This window comes from Anser anser (genome assembly GCF_964211835.1).
Source record: "Anser anser genome assembly, chromosome: 1".
NCBI classification, from domain to species: domain Eukaryota; kingdom Metazoa; phylum Chordata; class Aves; order Anseriformes; family Anatidae; genus Anser; species Anser anser.
In genome coordinates, this window is record NC_139720.1 from 67,799,518 (window position 1) to 67,827,146 (window position 27,629).

General features: G+C 40.9%; 1 protein-coding gene across 4 annotated transcripts in view; it reads left to right on the top strand.

Moving 5' to 3' along the window:
* The window catches only part of PTPRO (protein tyrosine phosphatase receptor type O), a 163,904-nt gene that overhangs the window by 14,266 nt on the left and 122,009 nt on the right, over nucleotides 1-27,629 (top strand). For 2 of the 4 annotated variants that reach the window (XM_083831142.1, XM_083831144.1), the window contains exon 2: nucleotides 10,702-10,864. The exons of the other annotated variants lie outside the window; for them this stretch is intronic. The gene's annotated coding sequence lies outside the window, so the exon portion shown is untranslated. The remainder of the gene's footprint in view (nucleotides 1-10,701; nucleotides 10,865-27,629) is intronic. 4 annotated transcript variants of the gene reach the window in all.

The window sequence follows — 27,629 nt, forward strand, 5'->3', positions numbered from 1 at the left end:
GATGACTGGATGCCCAGTGTGGATATTTGTGGTGATACTGAAAAGTACTCTGCATTAGGCAATGAGGCCCAGTCAGAAGGAGGGGAAGCAGATGTGCTGCAGAGATGTCTGCATCCCACACCTAGGAATGCATGCGCTATGCTAAGAAGGCTAATAGAGGGTGTCCCCTTCTGCCATGTGATAAATCCATCTCTTTGCTGTCAAAAGTAGCTGAAGAATGGGAGCTTTGGGATTTTTCTCCACTGAAATGGTCTAGTCTCCTTTATTTCCTTTCCCCTTTGTATATTGGCATATTCCTTCTCTGCAAGTATTTATCCAAAGTCTTTACTTGGCGTGTCAGACTAAAGGTCATATCCATTTTTTTCTCCTCTCCTTTTTTTTCCCCTCTAGTCTCTCTGTTTTGAAATATGTCAAACTAGATAACGGATGATTTCTTCTGGTGCCAGAAGGCCTTCACAAAATGCATATTAGGGTTTAGCATTTGTTTTGTTTTTTGTTGATTTTTTTCCCCCCTGTATCTCAGTGTTTTCAATTTGTACGCAGAGCCATCCTCTTACCATGAACTCCTATGTCCAGAGCTGAGGATTATGTTCTTAACCAACATATGTACTTAGCCTGAAATACTAAATCTGTACTACTAGAGGAATAGAAAGACGTTATGGCTAAAGGAGCTATGTCAAAGTAACCAGTCAGATCAAACTATAAATTGTTTCTGGTGAGAGGCAGGATGAAGATACTCACTGAATGTTTGAATCCCCTACTGGTACTAACTCATACATTTAAATATTGTTATTCTGATTGTGAGGTATGAAACAAGTATATTCTTTTGCTTAAAAAAAAATAAAAATCAATTTTGTGACAGTGATGGAGGAGTCCCTGTGGATGCCATTTTCCAAGGCTTGGAGAGGTTAGCAGTGGCCAAATTTTGGGAGCTTGTAGCACAGGGACTGTAGAAACAGAGGGTGGCAGTGGCATAGTGAATGTGGGCTATTCCCCACCCCTTCACTCATCCCTGGTAGCCCAGGAGAAGTACCTGCAGGGCTCAACCTACTGGTGTCCCTGTCCTGAGCTGTCCCTGTTACAACAGCCACGTTTGGGTAAGAGGAGGAGAGGGCACAGAATACCGCACCTGGCTTTGTAACTCCCCCCATAGTATGCCAGGAATTGCCTGCTGATGTTGGCTGTTGGCATATACAGGTGCACCACAAGGATGGCTTCAGCACAGTGGTGGTGGGAACCTGCCTGGGAGGACCCCTCTGCCTGTATGTCCCAGTCTTACCTACCCATGTGCCACACCAAAGCAGGCTTGCTAACATCACCTTGCTAACAGAGCTCCTCCATGCCTGCAGTTCTGCTGAGGAGAACGGTGCTCTGTCTTCATGTTTGCAGAGAAAGATGCAGCTTTTCTATCTGGAGGCAAGGTGGCAACACCATGCTTTCAGTTGGTTCTTTCTCTTTGAGGTCATTTGAGGGAATGGGCTCAAGTTGCACAAGAGGAGGTTCAGGTTGGAAATGAGGAGACATTTATTCTCAGAAAAAGCAGTCAGGCATTGGAACAGGTTGTCCATGGAGGTGGTGGAGTCATCATCCCTGGGGGTGTTTAAGGAAAGGTTGGACCTGGTGCTTAGGGACATGGGTTAGTGGGTAATATTGGTGGTAGGGGGATGGTTGGACCAGATGATCTTGCAGGTCTTTTCCAACCTTAATGAGTATATGATTTGTCAGGAGGAAGCAGATGCTGTGTCCTCCTTGGCAGTGTGACTGACCTGTGCTTGTGCATCCGTCTCTGATATGCAGCCAGTGCCAGCCATAGAGGAACTGCTATGGTACCTCAGCTCAGACGTTTTCTGAGGGCTTGCGTTACAGTTCACATTGTCACATCATCATACCAGTGTTGACTGGTACCAACGACGCTGGTGGGGAGCTTAACAAAGGATAACCAGCAGGCTAATCTTGTGAAAGCAGGGCTCTGTGCTGGAGGGGAAGAGGAAGAGCAGCATCTTGTTTGAGGGTTAAAAATAAGTCCTAAGAAAATGCAAAAACAATGAATCTTTTCCTTTCTGTTTCTCTCATGAATTAAATACTATTTTTTTTTTTACAGTAATGGCAGAGTGTGTGGATGTTTTATTTATTAATGCTGTGCAAAAAAATAGTGTGAAGGATGGGTCTTCTGAATGCTTGAGAAGTAAAACAACAACTTGAATTGACCAACAAAATATATTTTGTAGTTCTTGTTAAGACAGAAAAGCCCAGGCAGCTTCCCAGCAAATACTTCATTTCTCCAGAAAGAACACTTCAACCCCAAGCTTTCAGCCCTCTTTACGTATAAGAAAAATAGAGGGAGGAATGGTCAGATGTGTTTGTTTTTTTCAAAGAATAAAATGCTAGCCAATTTCTCACACTTATCTTTTCTAGTGTTTGTCCCCTGGCTATTGTTTCCTCGTCCTCTTTCCTCTCCAGCCTGCTTCTTACCCTTCTACTTCACCTGTGCTCTCCTCCCACGCTGCTCAGTGATGGTTCCCTTCCACTGGCACTTCACCCTGCTGGAGTCTACAGGGCTCCAGCATTGAACGCACCCTCCTCAGCTCACTGGCAGCACCACCTCTCTGAAGTATTTTGCTTTCCTCTCGAAGTATGTGAAGTTATATTTCTCCACGAAACATTTTGGCTTGCATTTTTGTAACATTTGTAGGAAAGGGTTTTCTACGCCATTTGCAGGCATTTAGCAGAGCTCAGTAGTTAACTTCCAGTGGAATGCTAAATAGTCACAAAAAGACTATGATTACATGAAAAGACTGTTTTAGTGAAAATAGCTACTATTCAAATAGAGATCAGATTTCATAGGAAAAAAGTGGGCCAATTACTCTGCTTAGTCACCTACACTGTGAATTCAAATGAACCTCATCAAAAGCTATGGTGTTACACTGATTTTACCAAATACAACTAAAACCAACACTAGTCCTTGTGACTTTCAGCTCAGCTGGCCATAGCTATGCCAGGGTTATTTCTCTTAAAAAATATTGTATTATAATATTAAAAAAAATGGGGCTTCAAATCCTTTTAAAATTATTATTATTATTATTATTTTTTAATTTCTTTCACCTTTTCTTGGAAAGCATTTAACAGAAGTTTGTTGGGGTCTTTTTTTGTCTGAATTACACACATTCCTTCCATTAATCATACTCCGGGCTTTCTGGCAGATAAATTAGTCTTCTTCTAACCCAGGACAGCTTGATGGCCCATAAAATAGATTTCCTAGGACTATTGCTGTGGCTTTACGATTTACATCAGGACTCCCACTAAATTCTATACCCATAATTACTAACAGTGTTGCTTCCACAGAACATATTGGGATTTAATCTGTCACATTATTAGGAAACAGCAGTGCTTTCTCCGGAAGGTTTTTGTTTTTCTTGTTTTTGAATATCACTATTATAAGTTCATATACTTTTGCTAGAAAACTAGTCAATTCACCATTTTGTGAAAGCAAATAGCTAATGAACTAGAACCACAGAAGCCTGTTTTGTGCAGCGTGTCTTCAAAAGATCTCACTGGAGGTTCCTAGTCTATAGATGGAGAGCTGGTGGGTTGGCACAGGCTCTCGTGTAAAAGGAATTGAATGATATATGTAAGCTACAGCTGCAGGGTGGTGGAGGGCCCTTTCCAAGGGAGATGTCCCTCTCATGGCACATAATCTCTGTGCCATCACTGGTGTGTGCCATGCAGGCGGTGCAGCTGGGCTGGTGGTTTTGGTAGAGTGTTAGGTGACATAGGTCATGTAGTAGCAGAAAGGGTCTGAGATGAAGCAAGGCACAATAGGACAAATGAGCAAGCCTCAGGTGGAGATGCTATAAGTCACGTAGCTTTGCAGCTATTTCTTCTTTTTGCTTTCTGAAATTTTGTCCCGGCACATTTACACTGTTTTGTGAATCTTCCTGAGTTTCTGGATGTCTGCTAGTCAGGCTGGATGCTGCTTGTAGGAGCTACTAGGGCTCTGGAGATTTCTATAAGCAGTGGGTCCAGCTTCCTCAGTGTGGGGGTGGCTGCTTGTGTGCAGGATGACTTACAGAGTTGAGAAGAAAATGTTGCCTTTATGCTTCTGAATACATCAGGAAGCATTGCAAATACCTTCAAAAGGATCTGTGCATGTGTTTCTGCACAAGTCCAGCAGTGCAGTTTCTTTAGTCCTGAGCAGTAATATGACTGCAGGTGGACCAGCGAAGCAGTAGCTTGCTTCCATGGAAATTTGTCACTCTTTCCACTATATTTGCATGTATAAATGTGGTGGGACTGTGAACAGACAAGGGCCTTTTCCTCCCAGCACCTGTTTGCAAGTGTAGACCTCAGCTGAGCACAGTACATAAGGCTGGAATGTATGACTTCAACAAAGTGACCCATATCACAAGTCCTGGGGACGTTGTTAGCTACTTCGCTAAAGAGGGGTGGGAACACTTGCTCTCTTGAATGGCGATTTTTACTTCAGACTGTCTTGCAGGCCTCAGAGCTGACTTGGGTATTGACTGCAAGAATGGCTTTGTGATGAAGATAGTGGTTTCCAAAATACAGCCTCCATGATGACATCACCTTGTGTTTAGTAGCAGCACTTATTACAGTGATGTTAACTCTTAGGTTCACCTGGCTCTTGTTGCTTCATCCTAACATCCTGGGGCTGACTGTACCAAAGACTGCTGCAAGTCCTCTGTGCATCGTTATCAGCGATGTCTCTTTTTTCAATTATTATTATTTTATTTTTCTAAAAAACACACATATAGATAACTTTGCTCCCCCGAATGAGCGGGAGGCAGGTGTACGGTAATTTGAAGTTTCAGATATGTTTCATCTTGTGAGTATTTCAACACGTCTTACATAGTTGGTTTGTGGGAAGTCTTAGGAAGGTTATTGGGAAAAATGGGTTCTGCATCAGTGAAGGGCTTTATAGTCCTGTCCTGAAATTAGTGATGTAATTGTGTGCTGGGACTACTGCCTTTCACATACTGTAACAGATTTTCTTGGTTATCTTTGTGAGTGGGGAATAAGGATAGCCAGTAAAGGATGGTGGAAATTTTGTTGAAGACCAGACCAATTTTACCCATGGGAGTTCTTTCACATTCTTGTCATTTCAAGAACTGATTCATCACTGAGTAAGAGTGTTCTAAGTGCATGGCATTTGTCAGTTGAAGAAGAGTCTGGAGTTGAAACACGTTTGAAATATCTGCTATTATTTAGTAAATAAAGCAACATAAACTACAAGCATTCATTTGGTCAGCGAACTGATTCCTATTATATTCCTGCATTGACACAGCCTGAGCACTCAGAATATCACTGCTATAGAAGATCTGTAGGGCTCTTAAATGGTTTGACAGCGATACTACTGTAAAACCTTGCTTGACTGCACTTTGGTGAAGTACGGTTTTGCACTGGAAGTAGTTATTTTTAGGTTCATACTTCAACAAAGACAGGAAGTTCAGATTACCATGGGACAAAGGATAATTAAATCCTGGCACCTAAAGGTACTGAGAGGGGTAGAGAGAATTAGCACTAGTGTTCATGTACTTGTTAATGTCTATCTCATCTCTATAGGAAAATGAAAATTAACAATGCAGTATTTTATATTGTAATGGTTCTATACCTGCATTTAATTGCAGATTGTAAACCATAAATCTTATCTTCCTGTAATTAATACAGAAATGAAGATAATGAGTTATATTTTCTAGTTGTTTTTTTATAATAGATGTACACATCCTTTCAAAACAGTTTATCCATAATTGATTTAAAAAAAATCTTTCTCATATTAGTCCGTACATTTTTTAGATGTGTAAGGTGGGTCCCAGAAAGGATGTGTTCACAGAGAGGTTGGGATCTAGCTGCAATTCATATCTATACAGCTCACCTGGCATATATTTCTGAAACCTGCCCATGTCATGCACAATGCACTTGCAGAGAGGGAAATAGGATCCGGGAGAGAGAACTGCTGCCTGTGCTGGCTACAGGAATGAGTCAATCAATGAATACAGACCAAATTTCAGTCACAAGTAATGCATTAACATTGGTATTATTCCATCAGCATTGCCCTTCTGCAGTAAAACTAAAGGAAGTTCACCTTTTTAATTGTATTCAGATTTATAATTGAGCATTTTTAGTGATGGCTTCATCTACTGCAAGCAAGGGGAAGTGATTTACAATGTATGTCAGCAGAACATTGTTGTATGAGGAAAGATTAACAATCATAATTTCAGGCTCAACAATATTTATAATTCTAAATTGTCTGTTTTGATGCAAATATTCTGTCTTAAATACTGTGCTCTGTCTTGATTAGATAAAATAATCCTTCCTTGCTTGGGTAGCTCAGTGAATTAGTAACTGGCCCAACATCTGCAGGATCATGCTCCTGCATTGCTTAATCTATATTGATTGTAAAAACTAAAAAAGAAAAAAAGAGGAGAAACTGTTATTTTACATATGCAGCACGAGCAGTGTAGGTTCAATTTTGAATTTTGCCATCTGGCTTTGTTTCCACTTATTCATTTCATGAGGCTTCAGAAGGCTTGGATGAGACTTTCCCTGTCTGAGTGGAGGTCCAGCCAGCCTCTTAGACTGCCATAAGCAGAGTATAGCTTCTGAACTGCGCTTTTTGGGAATTTAGAAATGCCCTTTAGAAAGAGTGCACATGGAGAGCTAGCCTGTGAAGCTTCAGCCTGACCCAATGCACCAGAGACCAAACGAATTGAGCAGGTTCACACAAGTGGGGGCAAGGTCTGGGACTGCGTGTCCCCGCGCTGGTAGCAATTACTCACTGGCCCTTTGGCTGGATAGGCCTGCAGTGCAATCTGGAGATGTGATTACATCTGAGGTACTTCTTCCTAAATCTGTTTTAGTCTAATCGGGTCAGCTACTGCTAGCAGCAGAGCTGCCGTGATGCAGGCTGCACTCGCTGCGTGTGCAGCCATGGAGCAGTCTGCACAGAAAAATGGTGTTTCCATGGCTCCGGAGCTGGCAGGCGCGGGGCCAAGCTGCCTCTCGCATGTGTAATCCTGTTAAACTCAGTGGGACTGCTTCCACGAGCAGAAAGCATCAGAATTGGTCTGCGTGCAGCATAACCATATTAAAATTGTTTGCCAATGAAGCGCAGCTGCATTTGCAATGGGAAAGCCTGGGAGCAATGGATAAGCAGCCTGTGTTGGCATCAGGTCTTCTCGTCACAGATGGAGAAACTGCTTTCTGGTACCTCTCCATGGCAGCTGAGGCTTGTGTTGGGGGGAGAGAGATGTTTTGCCCCATAGTAGCCATTTAGGACGTGTACTTTGCTGTCCAGTCAGTGGAGGGGAGGGTATTGCTCGTCCCAGATGCTGAATATAGGCGCTAAGGTGCGATAACTTACCCTTCAGACCCGGCCATCCCAGTCCAGATAGCACAAATCCAACTTGCTTAGACCAGATTCCCAAAATTTGATTTATTAGAGATGGAGATGGGATGAATCCAGCAACAAAACTGGAGGTGTTCTGGTTCTGGTCAGCCCCTGGCATCTGGGATCACTTCTGTGGCCAGGTTTCCGTGCCCTGCTGACTCCTCTGGCCCATGTGACAGCATGGGGAGAAGGTATCTGGGACCACAGAGACCACATTAAAACGTTGAAAGTTTCCTTTCATCCTTGAATACAGAATTTCAAATGAAATTTCATTTAAAAGCTTTCTGTTACCTGGAAAAGTGAGGACTATGGTGTTTCTAGCAGTATATGACAAGACCTTTGGGGGCTTTTTGTACTTCAAAAAATCATGACATTTTGAGTATTGACAACAACTTCAAACTTCATTAACACAAAATTGCTTCTTGGATTTTGATATGTGGTGCTGAAAGGATGGATGTCTGGAAACATTCTACCTTCATTTTTCCCCATTGTGCAAGAAAAAGCTTCCAGCTGTTGGAGAGAAGGGTTATTAGTATTTTCTGAATGCCAGTTTTCTTCCCCTGTCATTTTTGTTTCTGCCCCCTTTAATACAAGGAGAAATAAATGATTGCATTCTGTGTCAGTCTACAGCATTGCCAAAACCTGAGGTTGGATTTGCACAGAGTTCAGAGCTGATATTAGAACGTTTTCTTTAATATTTATTAAGCACCACAGTGAAACTTGCCTAGCCTCTGGTTTCGCTGTGATTTTGAAACTCATGTTAGACTTGTTGGATGTTGTAACTGAAGTTCATATCTCTTAAATGCACCTTTCAGGCTGTGTATGAGTTTATACTGCAGAAAGCAGATGAATTTCACTATCTCTTGTTCATGAAAGCTTCTGGGTAATTTCAGCAGTTTTGAATGAAGTCATTTGGACTAAGGTTTTCAAAGCCCTTTGTGAGATTTAGAAGAACATTAATGGAAGGTGAATATTAAAGTTTCAGCCCAATTTTTTAAATCCAGAATTAACTTCTGCTTCCTTTTATAGTCAGGATTTCACTCTGAAGTCTTAGTGATGATGACTGAAATCTAATTGCTCTTATTTCCCTTCTGTATGTTATGAGTTGAACCAAGAAAACCTGGATGAAACAAAGAAATTCACGTTAGTGACTTTCCACTTAGTTTTTTGGATGCACAGAAGAGTTTGGCCAACACTTTTGGATAGTGTTTCCATTTCAATGAGCACTTATTCTCTTATTAGTTGTAAAAATACTGAAAAAGCATGAGAAACAATTCTCTTGCTAGTAGGAGAAACTGCCTTGAATTGCATAAATTTGTGTGTCCGAACTATTAGTCCAGAGAGTCTGAAGAGGCATACAAACTCTGAGTTGCTTATCTAACCTATTAAAAGGATTGTCCTTCTTATATCAATACCCTTTAATCTTTTGCATCCAAGAACAAGGCTTTCTTGTGAAGAAGAAAAAAAGTCTGACAGCCTGTGTCTGGGATATGTTATAATGTACCTATTCAAGCTGTGTTTACATTACTTGTCTAGAAGTAAACAGAGGGGGGCTGTCACACTCCTGATGTCCCTATTCTCTCCAAAATATTTAAAACCTTAACATGTGAACTTTTTTTTTTTTTTTTTAAATCTAACTTGATTTTTAGAGGTGATATAAAGCCAAGTGATTACTCAACTCTGACTATGTAAAACATTGCCTGCATTGGATTCTCAGTATTGCAAAACAAGAGCATAAGACTTGGCATGCAATTACAAGGTAATTTAATATATAAGATTCCAATGTTTGGATCTCCACAAAGCGTAAAGGTTTCACAAATAATTGGTATTGTTCATTGTATTGTTGTCTATAGAATCTTCTTGTACTTAACTGCACAGAACTAATCAAGAAAATGTCAATTGTTTTGGTAACTGGTTGATTAGATATCTCTACAATTTTTTACTTGGTGTTGTCCACAGAACACTTCAGAATTGGCACAGAGATGTCATGTTAAGTTGTAGTAGAAACAGTAATACCATCAGTTCCTTCTGTGCTTTGTCTGGTCATTAAAAATTAATGTCATATGAAAATGTATTGATAAAGCATCCTCCTTATTGCTAGTAAATTTAAATATGAACTCCAGAAGAAAAATCAGCTTTAAAGTGCTTTCTTTTTCATCTGTGTATTTACTTAGGTGCTTCATGCAGCTCACAGTGAAACTGCATTGTTTCACTTCATATTCCCTGCTGCTTTCCATTTAGTAACTTTAATTGAGTTCATTTACTTTTTTGATTCTCATGATTTAACGTGCTGTTGTGGCAGTTCGTTTATACAGAAGAAATTGTGTTTTTCTTGTTCATGTGTTTTTGTTGTGTTCTTTAAATGTAATCGATGTTCCTAAAATATTTGTGTTCATGTCAAGCTGCATAATGTTTTTCTTGTTCTCTGACTTTGTTACTGTTGCCATTGTTTTATAAACCACAGATTTCAGACTCAAAGAAATTGATACACACCCTTTGAAAGGCTGAAATTAGTCTGTGAAATGCCATGTGATATGGACTTGACAGCTCTTTGAAAGAAACAAAGCTCGAGATGTAGCTTTCACAAATCCTCCTGGATGCAATCCGCTTCTTGTGCCTTGGTTGCAGGGAAGTGGGTCAGCAGACTGTGCCAGCGGATAAGATATGTGGATAAGATTCTTTGGCTGCTTTGTTTTGGGGAATGGGACAGATCTGGTTTTCTTCTCTTTTGTCACAGGCAATTTTATTTTCTAGATTACTGGTTTAGGCTTCTTAATCCTTTTTCAAATCAAAATAACACATTGCTTTTATTACAAGCTGTACTTACTATATGTATTGATATACATGCAGTAAGAAATATAGATAAAATAGTGTGGGTACAAAAAAAAACCACTCTCAAGTACTGCTTGATAATTAAACATATGTCAAGACCCGTAAGCTGTTAAATTTCATGAAGTAATGCCTGAATCCTATGGTAATATGAATTAAAAAAATAAATAAATCTTGAATAACCTGAGTGGCTAGGAATGTTTTTTCTCTCTTCAGAACTGAATAATAGCAGCAGTAAATGAATAATAGCTAATACCCATGTGAATATTTCAATTTCAGCTGCCAATCTTGCACTCCTTTACAGAAAGGAATAAGTAGCATTTATCACTGGGTTTATTGGAGGGAGCTTGCATACATACCGTGTGGTTGGTTATAATTTTTAGGGCCATCACTCAGTTTGGCTTGATAGTAATTTAGCGCATGGGAATCCTTCTCACTTATGTTGCTCTTCCCTTTCCTAACATCAGAAATAAAGAACTGTGTGACTGACTCCAGAACATCATTTATATGGAAAAGGCCACGTTTCCTTCCTGCCCCATGCTTCTACCCTCCACCATTGTTGCACCTCTGGGCAGACAGAGCTGTAGCTGCTTACCAGGGTGGTGAAAACTGGACTTGTCCCAGGGATGGGTAAGTGAAGTGCTTCTTCTGCCAGTCCAACCTCCACCTCTGCTGAGGCTGCTGTTCATGCTGCAGTCCCCTGTTTTTTCAGGACCAACCTTATGCCCACATGTCCCAGGCAGGCTTATCTACTGCCACCAGAAGGCAACGACATTTGCTCTCTGGTGACCTTGGGGCTGGATTAAGTAGTGACCTATAAAAGTGTCTGTAAATTCGCTTTCCCATCTCTTAAAGCCATTTATTCTGATTAATGCAACTTTTTTGGCATTGATTTATTTGCACTTGGTGAGTTAAGATCATTATCCAGATGCAGTGAAATTAATTCAGAAAAGAATGTGCAAAGGCAATAACATATGCTAATCCCAGGGAATTACTTTTTCATGGTTCAAATGAAAGCTGCCGCCTCCTCTTTTTTTTTCTTCCCTTCTGCCTTTTAGCTTACTTTTATGACTGCAATTTGAAATTTTAGGCCCTCATTTTTACTTAGAGTAAGAACAGTTTACGTGTTTCACTGGTGAGCGCAGTGCATTAGTGTGACCATATCTGCACCTATTCAGAGAGGTGTTAAGAGACCTCTGGTAGGTGTCCTGGTGCTACCAGAAGGAAATATTAAACAGGGTGCAAGTGCATATGGCATGAATATTGTAACTGCTTTGTCTTTATTTTTTTTTTTATTGGTTGTTTGGTTATGGTTCCCGTTTCTTGCTTTCTTTGCAGAAATCTGTGGTTTTGTAATTAGCAAGACAAGTTAGTGTCCAAATCTCTTGATTTACTATTGATATAGCTGCTGAGGTTTGTAAATACAAGTGGAGTGAGGGAACAGTAAAAATAGCTGACTTAAGAAAATATAGGAGAATCAAAGATGTATCTCAGATCAAAAGCTGAGTAATGTATGGGGTCCTATAGGACCTCAGAGCAGATAATCGAGTTTCATGGCTTTTAAGACTATTGCTCCATTTAGAACGTTTTGTTGCTTCATGGAGCACCAGCAAAATTTTATTTCAGCTTCAGGACAGAGGCATCTGTGACTCTGGTTTTACAAAAACCCAGCCCCATCACTATGAGGTGTCACACTGTAATACAGTGCCAAATCCTTTTTATCTCACTTGTGTTTACATATTGAGGCGGTGAGAGTAAACATTTCAGCACCTTGGAATTCTTCTTGTTACTTGCTGTTTAATGCTTTTATCAGCCAAACTGTAAATAAGAGTGTAATTAATTATTCTCTACTTACATGACAAGTTATGTATAAGTTCCACCCCCCAGAGAGCCTGTTGTTTACTTGATTGTGAGGGGAAATTACTGCAGGGTTATCTGGAGAATACCTGGAAGATAAACATGAGTTTTGCATTCAGTAATTTGTACATCATTTCATACCTAATAACTACATTTTGCTAAAGAGTCAATGCAAAGAAGGAAGGACATCAACTCTTACAGTTACAGCTGGCTCATTTTCACTTGCCTGGAAGAATTAACATATGATGTTTTCTTTATTCCTAGCTAAATTTTCTGCATAAAAAAGCTGTCAAAATCATACTTCGGGGTATGAAAAATCCTTGTGTTTATGCACACTGAAGATGCTGCTAAAAGTAACGCCAATTCCATACGCTGGAGGTCTGCCCTGGTGGGCACTTTCCTGGGGTGAATCAAGTACTCTGTGTCCATTGCAAGATCCTCTACTTACTCCTGCTGTTCTGTTGGGAAAGAAGTGCTCTCATTTTGGCCCTTCTGCTTTCTAGTGTCCTCTTAAAAAAAAAAAAAAGAAAAAAAGAAAAAAAAACAACTGTTTCAGCCGTAAAAGTGTAAGTGACAAAATCGTAGCTAGTGAGAAAATTCCTCCAAAAAGTGAGATGAGGAAGACATTAAGACACTTGCAAAAAGGGTACTAATTAACCTTTTGTTGTCCTTTTTATCTTTCCCTCAAAATTTTGTGCATCTTCCAAATTTCAAAACAAATTTCTAATGCATGAATAGATACAAAATATTTGTCCCTTCCCCTGCACTGGAACTTTAATCTTTTGAAAAAACAACAATCGTGACTGACTTCATTTCTCTTATAGTACAGTAAATTGGATGTGATTATGTAGAAACCATAGAAATCTTAATTAGATTCCTCATTAAGAACTGCTGTAACCTTTATAAATGCTGTAGGATGACCCAAGTGTTCACTAAGTAAACCTTTTGTTAAAACTTTTCCCAAGTGAAGTTGGTGAGAGCTTTCCCATTGATTTCACAAGAGGTAATGCTGTAGCTTTTTAATATGCAATCAGTCTAATTCAAGGTCATGTGACATAATGATTTTTCTTATCTTCCTCCAGCTATTCTCTCTGTTTTGTAATTACCTACTGCTTCTTCAGGCACTGGAAATAAGATCACACTTCTAACAAATGTTGGGAAATTTGGGGCTTTTCTTAATAGACTGTAGTAAGACACTTCTGTTAATAGTACCTGGTAATCTGAAAATGCTCTTTTTTAGCTTTTTTAGAAATGGACTTTAAAAGCTTCTAAACAGTCTCCATTTCAATCAGTTGGGCTTCATCTAAAAAAATCTTGTTAGATAAGACTGGCTCTTAACTGGAATTGTCATTTTGGTTTTCATTTGTGAAGCAAGGAGGCTCACTGGCCATCCCACTTGATATCAAAATTACCTTTCTTGCTATCCAAACACAACGGTCTTCAGATTTTGGATGACAGAAGCATTAGCTTCTCATTTTCTCACTTCTAACACCTCATTACAGAGGATGCAAAAGATGCATGGATTCTGTTTTTTATCCACCTGAATCACTCAGTTCAGTTGTGGGATTTCTCTTCCACTTTCTGGTTAATTTCTGGAGGTCACTACTTATTGCAGGGAAGCTGTTTAGTTCTGGTCTGCTGTTCAGCTTAGCAAAGAGTCTGGCAGCTCCTTTACCAGACAATGGGACTGTTCTGAATTAAATGTAAGGATGATGTAGAGCCAAAAATCCTTTAGAAGACTGAAACAGAAACTGGAAAGCAGCACAAGGCAGAAGGATGGAAAAAGAGTGGAGTTTGATCTGTACTCTTGAATGATGACATGGTAGATTATATAATAGCCTAAGGCTATCCATATGGAAACCGCATGCTGCATGTTGTCTTTGTCAATAGCTTTCTCATTTCCGTTGTTAGCTAGGATGTGATGTTTCCCTGATATTTCAGCTGTACAGTGGAGGATTAAAACCATTTTGGAAATGATTTCTAGGACAGAGGGATGTGCAACGTCCATCTTTCAAAGTAGTCTGGTACTATTCTGTTCTACTTGATCATCTATCTTCGACAGCTCAAGTAAGTGCTCTTCAGAGAAGGCTCTGTCAGAACCAAACAGTATGGCAAAGGTACTTTCTCCACTCTACCTTTACCAATTTTCCAGTTCTTTCTATTCAGAGAGTGAACTGGATATTCACCTATCAGAAACTATGGAGTTTTCACTGATTGTCTCAGTATTGCAAATATTACACATTCAAAAAAAAAAAAAAGGCAAATCTGAATGCTGCTTGAAAGGAAGAGTTAGATGAAGTAGAAAGAAATGCCTTACAGAACAGAAATCAGCTAAAAAAAAAAGTGGCTTAATTCAGTAACCAATTGCCCGAAGCTAGTTTTAACTGTGAAGAGGTTTGTCAGTTCAGCTTAGAATAAAACCATTTTTTCAAAAAGACAGAATGGTTTAGGCTTCAAGGGTGAGGAGAGAGCTGTAAGACTGCAGCAAACCAACACATTTACACTGCACTGTGTAGCAGGAAGCAGTCAGAATAGCATTCCTCATTTATCTGCATGCCAGGCCATGATACTCACTACAGTTTTCAAAGTTTATGGGAAATAAGTCCTCAGATCTCATTGCAATTCAATTGGAGCTGGCTGTCTAATTTCCTCCCCAAGTATCTCATTTTATATGAAGCATGCTGCCACAAATGGCCAAAAGCAGCATCCCTCAGGTAACAGCACTGTGTGAGGTGCTCTGTGCTCAGAAGTGCACCCTAAGAGCAATTGTGGCTTAAACTGACAGTACCAACAGGGATGTGACAACAAGGCTGTATTATTATTTAAGGTTGTCATTTTAATAGTAATTTCCACAAAACAAAATTTTGTGAGGGAGAGAGTAATATTTTGCATAGGAAAGGGAAAACCACTGAATGAAAATGCTAAATTCCCATCAACCCTTCAGCTGTGAAAAGACATATTAGAAGCTTCAAAGTTCTCTGTTATTGTATATGAATTTGCATAAATCTCGCATCCCAGAAATGAAAATACCAAATGCCGTAAGCCAGAAAATACTTTCAGTGTATTTCTGACTTTACTGTAACAAAAAAGCACTGGAAATCTCAAGGAGACGAGAGTGTGGTCTTCTGGGACTCTACTCTGATTTCCCTTAGAAGTTGTAGCACATAGGTGTAAAATGGCTCCATATGAAATGTTTCATGCAGTAATACAAAAACTGGTGACAGAGATATCTCCAACCCGTAGTCCTATGATGTAGATTAGAATTACCCAGCATTCAGAAGTAAACTTGCCTTTTTCCATGCATTAGTTCATATGCTCTATGACCTTAACTTTCATACTTCAGTGACCAGAGACTCACATTCTCTTTACACCATAGTTGGGTATTCTCTTGACTTACACCCATTTCCTCTATTTCAGTCCACTAAATGGCCTTCAACTTCTTGTGAAGGCCAGGAATATGAACGTAATTGCAATAAAATATCATTTTTCAAAATTTGCTTTTTTATTTCCATTAAATCTTGCAGTAACTGCTAAGAAGAAGAGATCATAAATATTACTGGGCACTTTTAATTACAGTAAAGTGCAATTCTAAGTAATATTATGCTTTCCTTATCTAGACTCATGCTGAATATTCCTGACATATAGTATAATATTGAGCCCTGTCAATATAGTATTATCTGAAATCGTATACCAATTGAAGCCAAATCATGTTTGCTTTCAAATCCAGGTAGTCCTATCAACATCAATATCAGGTAAGTGAAAGGAATGTGACATTTGCTTTTTTGGGCATGAAGTGAACAATGCAAATTGCTATAATTTACAGCTTATAAATATTCACAAGGAAAAGCTTAGAATCTGTGACACAAGTGAAAACTGTGTTGTTTGTTTTGTTGATTTTATTTATTTATTTATTTATATCACACTCTGGGAAAATTCAGTTAAAGTAAGACTCAAAAATCAGAACTGCAAAATTGGTTTTATCAGTGATTTGTCTCCAAGGCAGTGTGGCATCTATTCGTATTCTTTGGGTCAGAGCCTGGTGTTTATGTATTAACTTGACTTGTGTTTAAACTGCTAAAGTGACAAGCTTGGACTCCTGTTTTACTGACCCAGTTCTCTCATTAGAAAATCTTCCCCTGCAGAGTGAGCAATGAGGCTGTGGCAGGGTAAGCCCCATGCTCAGCTCCTTAGATGTGTGATTAGAATTAGGATATTTTTTTTTTTGCATACCTTCATTTTCAAGCCACTTATGATGTGATTCTTTTTTCTGCTTCTCTGCTATGTGCGTTTATCCATAGACTGACTTATTTCTTGGCATTACCAGTACTTACCTGCTGCTTCACAGACTGATTTCTCATGCACAAAAACAGAATAAAGCCTGGCAGAGTTTTGAGCGAAAGGTAAGCAGGTAGCTAGAAATTAGCAGTTACATGCCTACCCTGGGCTATGAGAAAGGCAAGGAGGAAGTAATTGCTAAGAAAGACTGTTACTCTGCTCCTTGCAACCCCACTCACTCACTCAGTGTTGCTGGGGTGTTTCATTAAAATGACTTGTTCTTCGTTAAATCCTGGCTTTCAGCAGTGACGTGTATAGAGTCCTGGAGGTAGGTACAACTTTAGGAATCGCTGGCATAGCTGACTATGAGTCATAACAAGATGATGTGCACATGAGAAACATTTCTCATCTATTGGCAATCATTACATCTCAGTGAAATCAGCAGACTAGCAAGAGGTTTGACTTACAAGAGGGAAGGGCTGAAAGAAAACTACTCTTAGATATGCTGGAAAATAGGCCAGCCTTGGCACTATCGTTTGTTTTCATACTCCTTTTACATTACATGGGACTGGCCATATCTACCATAATTTTCAAGTGTAGGTCCAAACTGTTTTTGAGTTCAGTTTTGTTTAACATGTTTATTTGTTTATGCAGAAGCACAAGGATAGGAGGGGTCTGGGCTGAGCTCTTGTGCTCACCCAAAGCAGACAGCTAAAGCCATCCCATGCCAGAGCCTGAGCCACAGTTGCCACCCTCGCGGTATGGGCAAAGTGGCCCATAAATAGGGGTGCAAGTGAGGAGAAGCACTGTCTTTCGAAGGAGTTTTTTGTCTGGAATATGAGGTTTGACTCCCCTCGTCTGTGTGAAAGGGAACCTTACTTTTCCTCTTCTTCCTCTCAGTCACTCCCGATCTTCCCCTACCAGACAGGGGCAAGTCAGGAAGACTGTATTCAGAGCCACTGACATGTCTGGCAGGCATTTATCGAGTTCCAAATAGCAGGATGTTTAATATGTTAAATGTAAATGTTGTCTGCTCTCCTTTATGCCCTCAAAAATCAGTGTTATGGGCTTAAAGATAATATTTTAGCTCACGTCCCCATTGGCAAAAAATAACTGGGGAATTTCTTAGGGGAAAGGGTACAAAAAAGGTACTTCAGAAGGGAAACTGAATCTTCATGCTAGTCCCAGTGAAGTAAATGGGAGCTCTTTACTGACTTCACTGTATTCAGCCAGGATGCATAAGAGCATTTGTGTACATGCGGAAGCACAAAAGGAGGTGAGCAATCTGTTTGTGTCAGCTTTGCTGCTACTGAAGATACATATGTAGCTTTTTTTTTTTTTTTAACAAGGGTATACACCCTGGGGGTGGCAAAAAGAGAGAGAAAGAAAAAAAAGTATTTTATCTGGAAATCTTTGTTATGGGTTCATTCTCTTGCTCATTAAAAAACCCACTGAAATGTGAAGATTTTCAGCCATCTCATTTCATTTATCTGTGCGCATCCGGACTCCACGCTGAGGTCATTAGTATCTCAGGTGTATTACCTCACCACACTGTGTGTTGCTATGGAAATAGCTCCAAGCATCTTCAGAGCCTTGGCTGTGTACTGCACATGCATCTTGGAAAGAAAGGCTGCATACAAGGGAGCAAGCTTTAATTTTAAAATGTAGTGATACAAATTTAAATATTTACAGGATTTCGAATTCTTTACCTGCATGTAAATTCACCAACACTTGGTGGGGATTTTACATGAACATGTTTCCATCTGGCTTGCTGATTTTTGTCCCTTCCTTTGGCCTGAAAGTGCCAATAAAGAAAATGTGGCCTATAAAGAAAATACTAATTGTATAAAGAAAAGAATGTTTTTTCTTCTGTCTTTCAGATCCCTGTACTTTCTTAAGGGTTTATCACAGTGATATATCTATATAAACACTTCATCTAATACACTACTGTATTTAATAACAGATCAAGCTGCAGGTAGCGTCACATTCTCTCTGAATTTACTGTTTTGACTTATTATCTTCATACTGTATTGGTAATTATCAGCTGGATTCAACATAGTTATTCATCCAGACTGTTTTGCACCTTTAGTCTGAAGCGCTTCAAGACCTTTATACAAGTTAAGACTGAATTAATCTGCTTTTGCCTCTCTGAGGTAATGCAGAAGAACTGTCACCATGTTCAATTTGTTCCAGCTGTAGGCTGTTCCTGACTCTGTAGTCTAACACAAGCACCCCTGGCTTAAAGAAGAGTGGAGCATTTTATGTGTATACCTGAGTATGTGTTGTGCCCTCAGAATGGCTAGGAAGGGTGGCAGACCAGGGTGGTTGGTGGTGTTGGCTGCCACGTGTCCCTTGGAGTTTTATTTGCAATTGGATTCAAAAGAAAGGTAGTTGTGAGGGCCAAACTCTACTTTCTTGAAAGTGGAAATGCTCTCCTTCCTTTCACAAGCTTCAAGGCTGCTGACATAAAACGGTTTTGTTTTTTTTCCTTTCCGCTCCTCACTTTAACTATGAAATCACATTCTTCCAGTTTGAAGCTTTAACTCAGCAATGAAAGTTTCAGTTGTTTTTACTAGAGCAGAATAGCCACCTCTTATCCATAGGAAGGAAGCTAAGGCATCAGCAGAAGCATCTTCTCTGTAGGAGAGGTGTGGAGCTTGTCTGTGACCTGTGTACTGTCTTTGGCTTTCTCTTCTCACTAAAATTTTGAAGCCCTTTATTTTTGCTCTAAAATGGGTTTCAGAAAATCCCAGGCAATGCCATGAGCAAGATATATGCAGCTTCTGGTTGGTACAATCCTCTAGGGACCTGCCAGCAGCTATCTAATAAATTCTGTAATCCTGACTCCCAGACTCAAGAGTGTGGGCTGGATTGTGCTTCCACCTACTCCTCAAAATCTGATCATTTCCAATGGGGTTGGATTGGATAGGTGTAACAGACAGATGAATTTCATCCATGCAACATGACGGACCTTGCAAGGCTCTGGTGTGAAACCTGTGTTTGTGTGAAACCATGGGTGAGCTGAATTAGTATGACAAACATTTTCCTAGTACACCTGCATGGCTCTTCATATAGGTAATTGGCCCATCTAAGTCAGCAGGCTGGCTCAAGCATCATCTGTGCAGCCTGATATGGTATAAAAGCCCACAGAGCACAGGATTGTTTGATAACATAGCAGGCAGGGTGGGAGAGCTCATTGAATTTCTCTCTAGCTCTTGCCTGTGATAGACTTAAGCTTTGAAGCCATGCAATTTTTTTTATTACCTCATGCTCTTTTCCCCCTCTTCATGCACCGAATGCACATATGCTTTTACACAATTCTCTTAGGCATAGTTGGCTAGGAGAGGGGTGTTAAGGATGAAGGGGCAGCAGTAACACAGAATCTCTCTGCTCTGCAACATCCAAGATCTTGCTGTTATCCAAGCATATATTTTATGTTTGTACTTAAAAGAGAAGTCTTTTTCAATCTTTAAGATTCCCTAGAGAAGGGAATGCTGTTTTTTTGTTATTTTATTATTGCCTTCTTTCATTCATCATTTTTAAGATGTGCAGTAATGGAACTCTAGGTGAGATTGCCTGATGGTAGCTGGCTGTGCTCCGCTGACTTTGAAGAGTCTCTGCCAAGTTACACCTAATATAATCAGGCCAATTTTGGAAGGAATTCTGCAAACAAATTACCATGGAGTGAGATGTCAGAGTTTGTGAGAATATATAATTTGCGCCTAATATTTAGCAACGAAATTTGGCTTGGTATTTGGTGTTGTTGCTGGGCAGGGTATCTGGTATGATGGAAATTTATACCAACTTTAGAAAGTTTAAGAAATGTACTTTTGAATTAATTCTGGTGGCTGCTACCTTCATTTCCTGATCTTGTCAGTGGGAGGCAGAGTTTTTACAGGGAACGTAAATAAAAGGCATTGGTATCATGCTTATTGTGGTTGATGATGCTATACACAGCACCAAAGGACAGTTAACCCACCACCCTCCAAAAAAAAGAAAAACTAAATGAGAAAGGACAGTCTTTGCTCCCCAAAATGCTGATTGTAAAGCCCTTTGTTATAGACCAGAACAATGCATTAAAAGGAATTCCTTCTATAAGGAATCATACCCTCCCTGGGCCATGTCACACTGCCGGGTTCTTCTGGTGAATGAAAGAGACAGGCAGCGATGGAGGGGAGACTTGCCAGGATGGAATAACTGCATTCATTTGTTGATGAAACCCTGTTTAGGAAGAAATCAGCATGAGTTTGGCTCTAAAGTTTGTGAGCACCAGGGCATCATGACTTCTTCCACGAACTTTTGTGTTGATGTAGAAACCTGCAACTCTGGCAAATAAAACTTTTTTTTTTTTTTGAGGGTATGGCAGGGAGATGCTGACTATTGCAAGTACCACTAATATTGATTAATAGCAATGATGGAGACATGGAGCACAGGCAAAAAAGACCATCTCCTAGCACCTTTACCTTTGCAGTTATTTCATTGAGCTTTAAAGGATTATAGTGAGTACCTAGAGGACACTGTCGTGCCAAGGTCCTGCTGGTAGTATTGCCAGTGAAACTGCACCATTGTAGTAAATGGTGGGCGATCCTTTTCAGCAAAAATCTCTTGCACAGACAGGCTCTATTTACAGAGATTATAGAAAAAAATACATTTAGAACAGACTAGAATGAGAAAGGTTTGCCACCAAGAATTTGTGAAGCCCGTGTATTAGTGGTTTTACTGACAAAGACATTAAGAAGTGACAACTGACTTTGGGCAAATTAATTTTGGATCTTCAAATGGAGATGATTTTAAAGCTAGCAACACACAAGGATTAAGCACTGAACACATTATAATGATGTGGACATCTATTACTCTTCTGTTCATGTCTGCAGCTTACTATGTGCTTGCCACTTTCTAGTCATACTGGTGTATCCCACGCAAATCCGTACCTGAGAAAAGCTATGTGTAAGAGAGAGAAAATAACAGAATGAATATGCTGTCTCCAATGTCAAATGTCTCGGAAATTGATCCATCTGATTCTATTTTTATTCTATGTTTAAAATGTGTTATATTTACTTACAGAGCTATACTGTATTTCTCTTCTTTTTGACACAGAAGGAAAGCCAAGGTCTAAAAAAAGAGTTTAATGAATGGGGGGGAAAATCTCCCTTCTTCCCTAGCACTGTAAATTCCAATTACAGCAGTGTAGGCAGTTCAAGTGCTTGAACCTTTTTTGTTTCTTTTTTTCCTTCAGCTGCCAGTTTTGCAGTTTTTTGTTTATACTCACTAGAGATAAAAAATGCATACATTTTTAAGTACTTGGTATAAAATTCTCATGTATCAGTTCCAATCCCATTTTTTTTACATCAAAATTTTCACTGAAGGCATGAGGACAAAGAAGACCTCAGAATCAGGCCCATAGCCAGAAATATGTGAGAACTTAAAAGCCAAGCAGAATAATTGGATCTCTGCTAACAAACTGACAGTAACTGTCATAGATAATCAGATTAACATGGCAGAAAGCCCTGACAACAGGGACAAAGTAATGTTCATTTCTCACCCACAGGAAACTTTGAATTTAACAAGCCAAAGAACAGGCTAGCTGTGCATAATGTCATTATCAAAGCCAAAGAGATGTTCGTTGTCACACCTATACCTATTTCTTCAATGTTTTGAAGAAATTGAACAACTAAATGTACTTTCAGAAGGCCCTCGTTATTGTGCCCATCGTGATTCCACCCTGTATGCCTTCTGCCTGCTCACTTGCAGTTTTACAAAGGAGCCCATGCACCCCAATTGCAGACAGAGCTGGATGGCAGTGAAAGATGACAGCCACGTTAGCCCATTCTTAGAGCAGCATATGCTGAATTAACTGTAAAAATGAACAAGTGTTTAATCAGTATTTTTAGCAGGTCTGTGTGTGCTGGAGAAGCACTCTCACAGAGCTGTTGTCTGCTGATAAGATACGTATGCAAAAGACTTGCATGACCTATTTGATTGTGACTTTCATAGTCAAAATTGAGATATGCTAAGAAAGAAAAAAAGGGTAAAAGAAAGAAAAGTGGTAGAAAGACAAGCATAAGCCTGTTTCTAAATCTTCCTTCTTTAAATATCCTATATACTGATAGCAAAATCCTAATTCTCAAAATGTGCATTTGGAGGCTTTTAATGTGTGAAGAGACTTCTTTTTAAGCCTGGGCTTTGTGGAAACCTGCGTTCAGTTTCATCAAATTGCATCTGTTGTCTTAGGCGAATCACTTTAATCTTCAACTGCTTTAAATCTTTATAGTGTAGCCCAGATAGATTAAGTTTACTGCAGCTATCCAAATTATCAATGGCGTAAACCCTCCAGGAAAAGCCTCCTTTGATCTTGCGGTAAGAAGAGTCCTACTGAAGCTAATGAGACTGAACACGCAGGATAAGTGCTGGTGTAGGTATAATAAAGCTACCACAGAGGCTGGAGGGAGAGTAGTTCTCTCTGCATCTAGGTTGCATTTGTTGCTGGAGGAAAGCTGCAAATCCAAGTGGATCTAGGTTTGTGTCTCTGAAATTTCAGCGCATTTTTGCCAGGCTACTTATGAAGACATTGCTCTTGCCCTGCATTCCTTGTGAGCATGTAGGCCATCCTCCTTGGTGACCCAGCTATGAGTAATTACCTCTCCTCCACATGGTTTAATTCTGCTGGTATTTTACATGGCAAAGCTGTGTTGAGCTTCCTCTTGCTGAAATTAAATGTGCCTTGTGGTTTCCTCCTCCAAAAGGGCCGATCCTGCACGGTGTAACCTGTCCTCCCCCCTGAGAAGGGCCAGCTGCTGCTCCGAGTGATACCTCCCAGCTGATTTGCCTGTTGTTGTGCTGGATCCAAAAATGCGTTGTGTGAAACCTGTGGCCTGTGCTGGGCAGGAGGTCAGATGAGGGGGTCAGAGTGCCTCTACAATAACCCATCCATGCGGCCCTTGCACCAAGGCGTTTGGGATCGTCCAGACTGATGCTGGAATTCCACATAATAAAGATGATTCCTGCAAAATGGCAGTTGGGGTGGAGAGCATTCACTGTATTCGTGAAGTTGCAGGCTGTTGTCAGCTGTATTCGTTTTGCTAGCTCTGTTGTCAGTCTGTCTACATGATTTTGATTTTTGAACATTTGTAAAGAGCTGCTTTTCTTCCATTTGTTGTGCTTTATTTATATTTCACCAGAGCGCCGTAAGACTGCAGTAGTAGTCCTGTTAGTAGGTAGTAGTGTTGCTTAGTGTTGCTACACTAAGCATATGGCCATATCCTTTCATTATAGTTAGGCATGCTGTTCAAAAACAATCCCTGAGACGAAAAATGTTGTGATATAATTTTATTTTCTAGTTTCTCTATACCATTACTCTTACAGCACCTTAGAATAATTTGAACTTGAAGGGATCTCTGGATGTCATTAGGTCCAAGCCCCCACTCATGGCAGGGCATAGTAACTTGTGGAAATAATGAATATTTGGTTAAATATCAGAAACGCAACTTTGAGGATGTTCTTTAACTATTCTTCTCAGCCCTGGGTTTCTTTCAGTAATCTCAGTCATATTGTTTATAGTAAAATACCTAAAGCTATTTTATTATCATTGTGGTTTAACCTGGCAGAGAGCTAAACACCACACACCCATTTGTTCACTCCCCCACCCGTGGGATAGGGGAGGGAATAAAAATAAATAAATAAAAAGAAGTAAAACGATAAAACTTGTGGGTTGAGATAAAGACAGTTTAATAGGACAGAAAAAGAAGGGAAAATAATAATAATATACACACAAAACAAATGATGCACAATACGATTGCTCACCATCCACCAAATGATGCAGTCCCCAGGCAGGGGCCACAATTGCCCCCCCCCCCCCACCTTGGCCAAATCTCCCAGTTTTTATTTGTTTGCATGATACCACATGGTATGGGACATCCCTTTGGTAAGCTGGGTCAGCTGTCCTGGCTGTGTTCCTTCCCAGCTTCTGGTGCATCCCCAGCCTCCTCACTGGCAGGGCAGCACAAGAAGCAGAAAAATCCTTGGCTCTGTGTAAGCACTGCTCTGTAACAACTAAAACATCAGTGTGTTATCAGCATTATTTTTCTTCTAAATCCAAAACATGATATGTACCAGCCACTATGAAGAAAAGTAGCTCTATCCCAGCTGAAACTAGGACAATTATCTAAGTCCTTTTATATTGTTTACTACTTTGCTCAGTGTTGTGGTTTAACCCGGCTGGCAGCTAAACACCACACAGCCGTTCGCTCACCCTCCCCCCTCCCTCTCTGGGATGGGGGAGAGAAACGGGAAAGTGAAGCCTGTGAGTTGAGATAAAGACAGTTTATTAAGACAGGAAAATAATAATAACAATAATAATAATAATAGTGATAATGGTAATAGTATTAACAATAATAATGTGTAAGAAAACAAGTGATGCACAATGCAATTGCTCACCACCCGCTGACCGATGCCCAGCCTATTCCCGAGCAGCCGGCCCCCCCACCCCGGCCAGCCACCCCTATATATTGTTTAGCATGACGTCAGATGGTATGGAATACCCCTTTGGCCAGTTTGGGTCAGCTGTCCTGGGTCTGTCCCCTCCCAGCTCCTGCTGCACCCCCAGCCTGCTCGCTGGCAGGACAGAGCGAGAAGCCGAAAAGTCCTTGGCCTGGTGTAAACACTGCTCTGCAACAATTAAAACATCAGCATGTTATCAGCGCTCTTCTCATCCTAATCCAAAACATAGCACCCTACCAGCTACTATGAGCTACTTAACTCTGTCCTAACTGGAACCAGGACAGATATCCACCCCTTATTCCATACCATTTATGTCATGCTCAGGTTACACTCTGTCCAATACATTCTAATTAATCACCATTTTCATCTATGATATATAGCAATCATGGTAGTGATGACATACATTATTATATAATAATTAACATACTACAATTCAACTCATGGGCTATTCTCACCCAGTATCAAATCCCCTTGAGGTACACACCGGACCTCCCCATTCTTTTGCATTACCCACCAAGTGCATCCAGGTCCCTGAGCAAAAGCAATTCCACGAATGGGTTTGCCTTTTCCTGAGGCAGGAGTAGCCCAGACTGTTTTACCCAGCATGTTTCTTACGTGCACTACAGGAACTTTATCCCCTTCTACAGTGCGTAACAGGTTTGATTGGGCAGGTCCAGCTCGGTTGGCAGATCCCCTGGTATTGACTAACCAGGTGGCCTTTGCCAAATGTGTATCCCAGTTTTTGAATGTCCCAGCACCCATTGCTTTCAGTGTAGTCTTCAACAGTCCATTGTATCGTTCAACTTTCCCAGAGGCTGGTGCCTGATAGGGGATGTGATACACCCACTCAATACCATGTTCTTTGGCCCAAGTGTCTATAAGGTTGTTTCGGAAATGAGTCCCGTTGTCTGACTCAATTCTCTCTGGGGTGCCATGTCGCCGTAAGACTTGCTTTTCAAGGCCCAGGATAGTGTTCCGGGCGGTGGCATGGGGCACAGGATATGTTTCCAGCCATCCGGTGGTTGCTTCCACCATTGTAAGTACGTGGCGCTTGCCGTTGCGGGTTTGAGGGAGTGTGATGTAATCAATCTGCCAGGCCTCTCCATATTTATATTTCAGCCATCGTCCTCCATACCAAAGAGGTTTTGACCGTTTGGCTTGCTTGATTGCAGCACATGTTTCACAGTCATGAATAACCTGTGCTATAGTGTCCATGGTCAGGTCCACCCCTCGATCACGAGCCCATCTGTAGGTTGCATCTCTACCTTGATGGCCTGAGGTGTCATGGGCCCATCGGGCTATAAATAATTCACCTTTATGTTGCCAGTCCAGGTCCACCTGAGCCACTTCAATCTTAGCAGCCTGATCCACCTGCTGGTTGTTTTGGTGTTCTTCAGTAGCCCGATTCTTGGGCACATGAGCATCTACATGGCGTACCTTTACAACCAGGTTCTCTACCCGGGCAGCAATATCTTGCCACAATGCCGCAGCCCAAATGGGCTTGCCCCTGCGCTGCCAGTTGTTCTGCTTCCATTGCTGTAACCACCCCCACAGGGCATTTGCTACCATCCATGAATCAGTATAGAGATAGAGAACTGGCCACTTTTCTCGTTCAGCAATATCTAAAGCCAGCTGAATGGCTTTTACTTCTGCAAACTGACTCGATTCACCTTCTCCCTCAGCAGCTTCTGCAACTCGTCGTGTAGGACTCCATACAGCAGCTTTCCATCTCCGATGCTTTCCCACAATACGACAGGACCCGTCAGTGAACAAGGCATATTTCTTCTCATTTTCCGGTAGCTTGTTGTACAGGGGGGCTTCTTCAGCACGAACCACCTCCTCCTCTGGTGATATCCCAAAGTATTTGCCTTCTGGCCAGTCCATAATCACCTCCAAGATTCCTGGGCGACTGGGGTTTCCTATTCGAGCCCGCTGAGTAATCAGTGCAACCCACTTGCTCCATGTAGCATCAGTTGCATGATGTGTAGAGGGGACCCTTCCTTTGAACATCCAGCCTAGTACCGGCAGTCGGGGTGCCAGGAGGAGCTGCGCTTCAGTACCGACCACTTCCGAAGCAGATCGAACTCCTTCATATGCTGCCAATATCTCCTTTTCAGTTGGAGTATAGCGGGCTTCAGATCCTCTGTATCCCCGACTCCAAAACCCCAGGGGTCGACCTCGAGTTTCCCCAGGTTCTTTCTGCCAGAGGCTCCAGGTGGGACCATTCTCTCCGGCTGCGGTGTAGAGCACATTCTTTACATCTGGTCCTGTTCGGACTGGCCCGAGGGCTACTGCATGAACTATTTCCTGCTTAATTTGTTCAAAGGCTTGTCGTTGCTCAGGGCCCCATTCAAAAGCATTCTTCTTACGGGTTACTTGGTAGAGCGGGTTTACAATCAGACTGTAATTTGGAATATGCATTCTCCAAAACCCCACGACACCTAGGAAAGTTTGTGTTTCGTTTTTGCTAGTTGGTGGAGACATAGCTGTTATCTTGTTGATCACATCCATTGGGATTTGACGGCGTCCATCTTGCCATTTTATTCCTAAAAACTGGATCTCTCGTGCAGGTCCTTTAACTTTATTCTGTTTTATGGCAAAACCGGCCTTCAGAAGGATTTGGACTATTTTCTTCCCTTTCTCGAAAACTTCTTCTGCAGTGTCACCCCACACAATGATGTCATCGATGTACTGCAGGTGTTCAGGAGCTTCCCCCTGCTCCAGCGCAGACTGGATCAGTCCATGGCAAATGGTAGGGCTGTGTTTC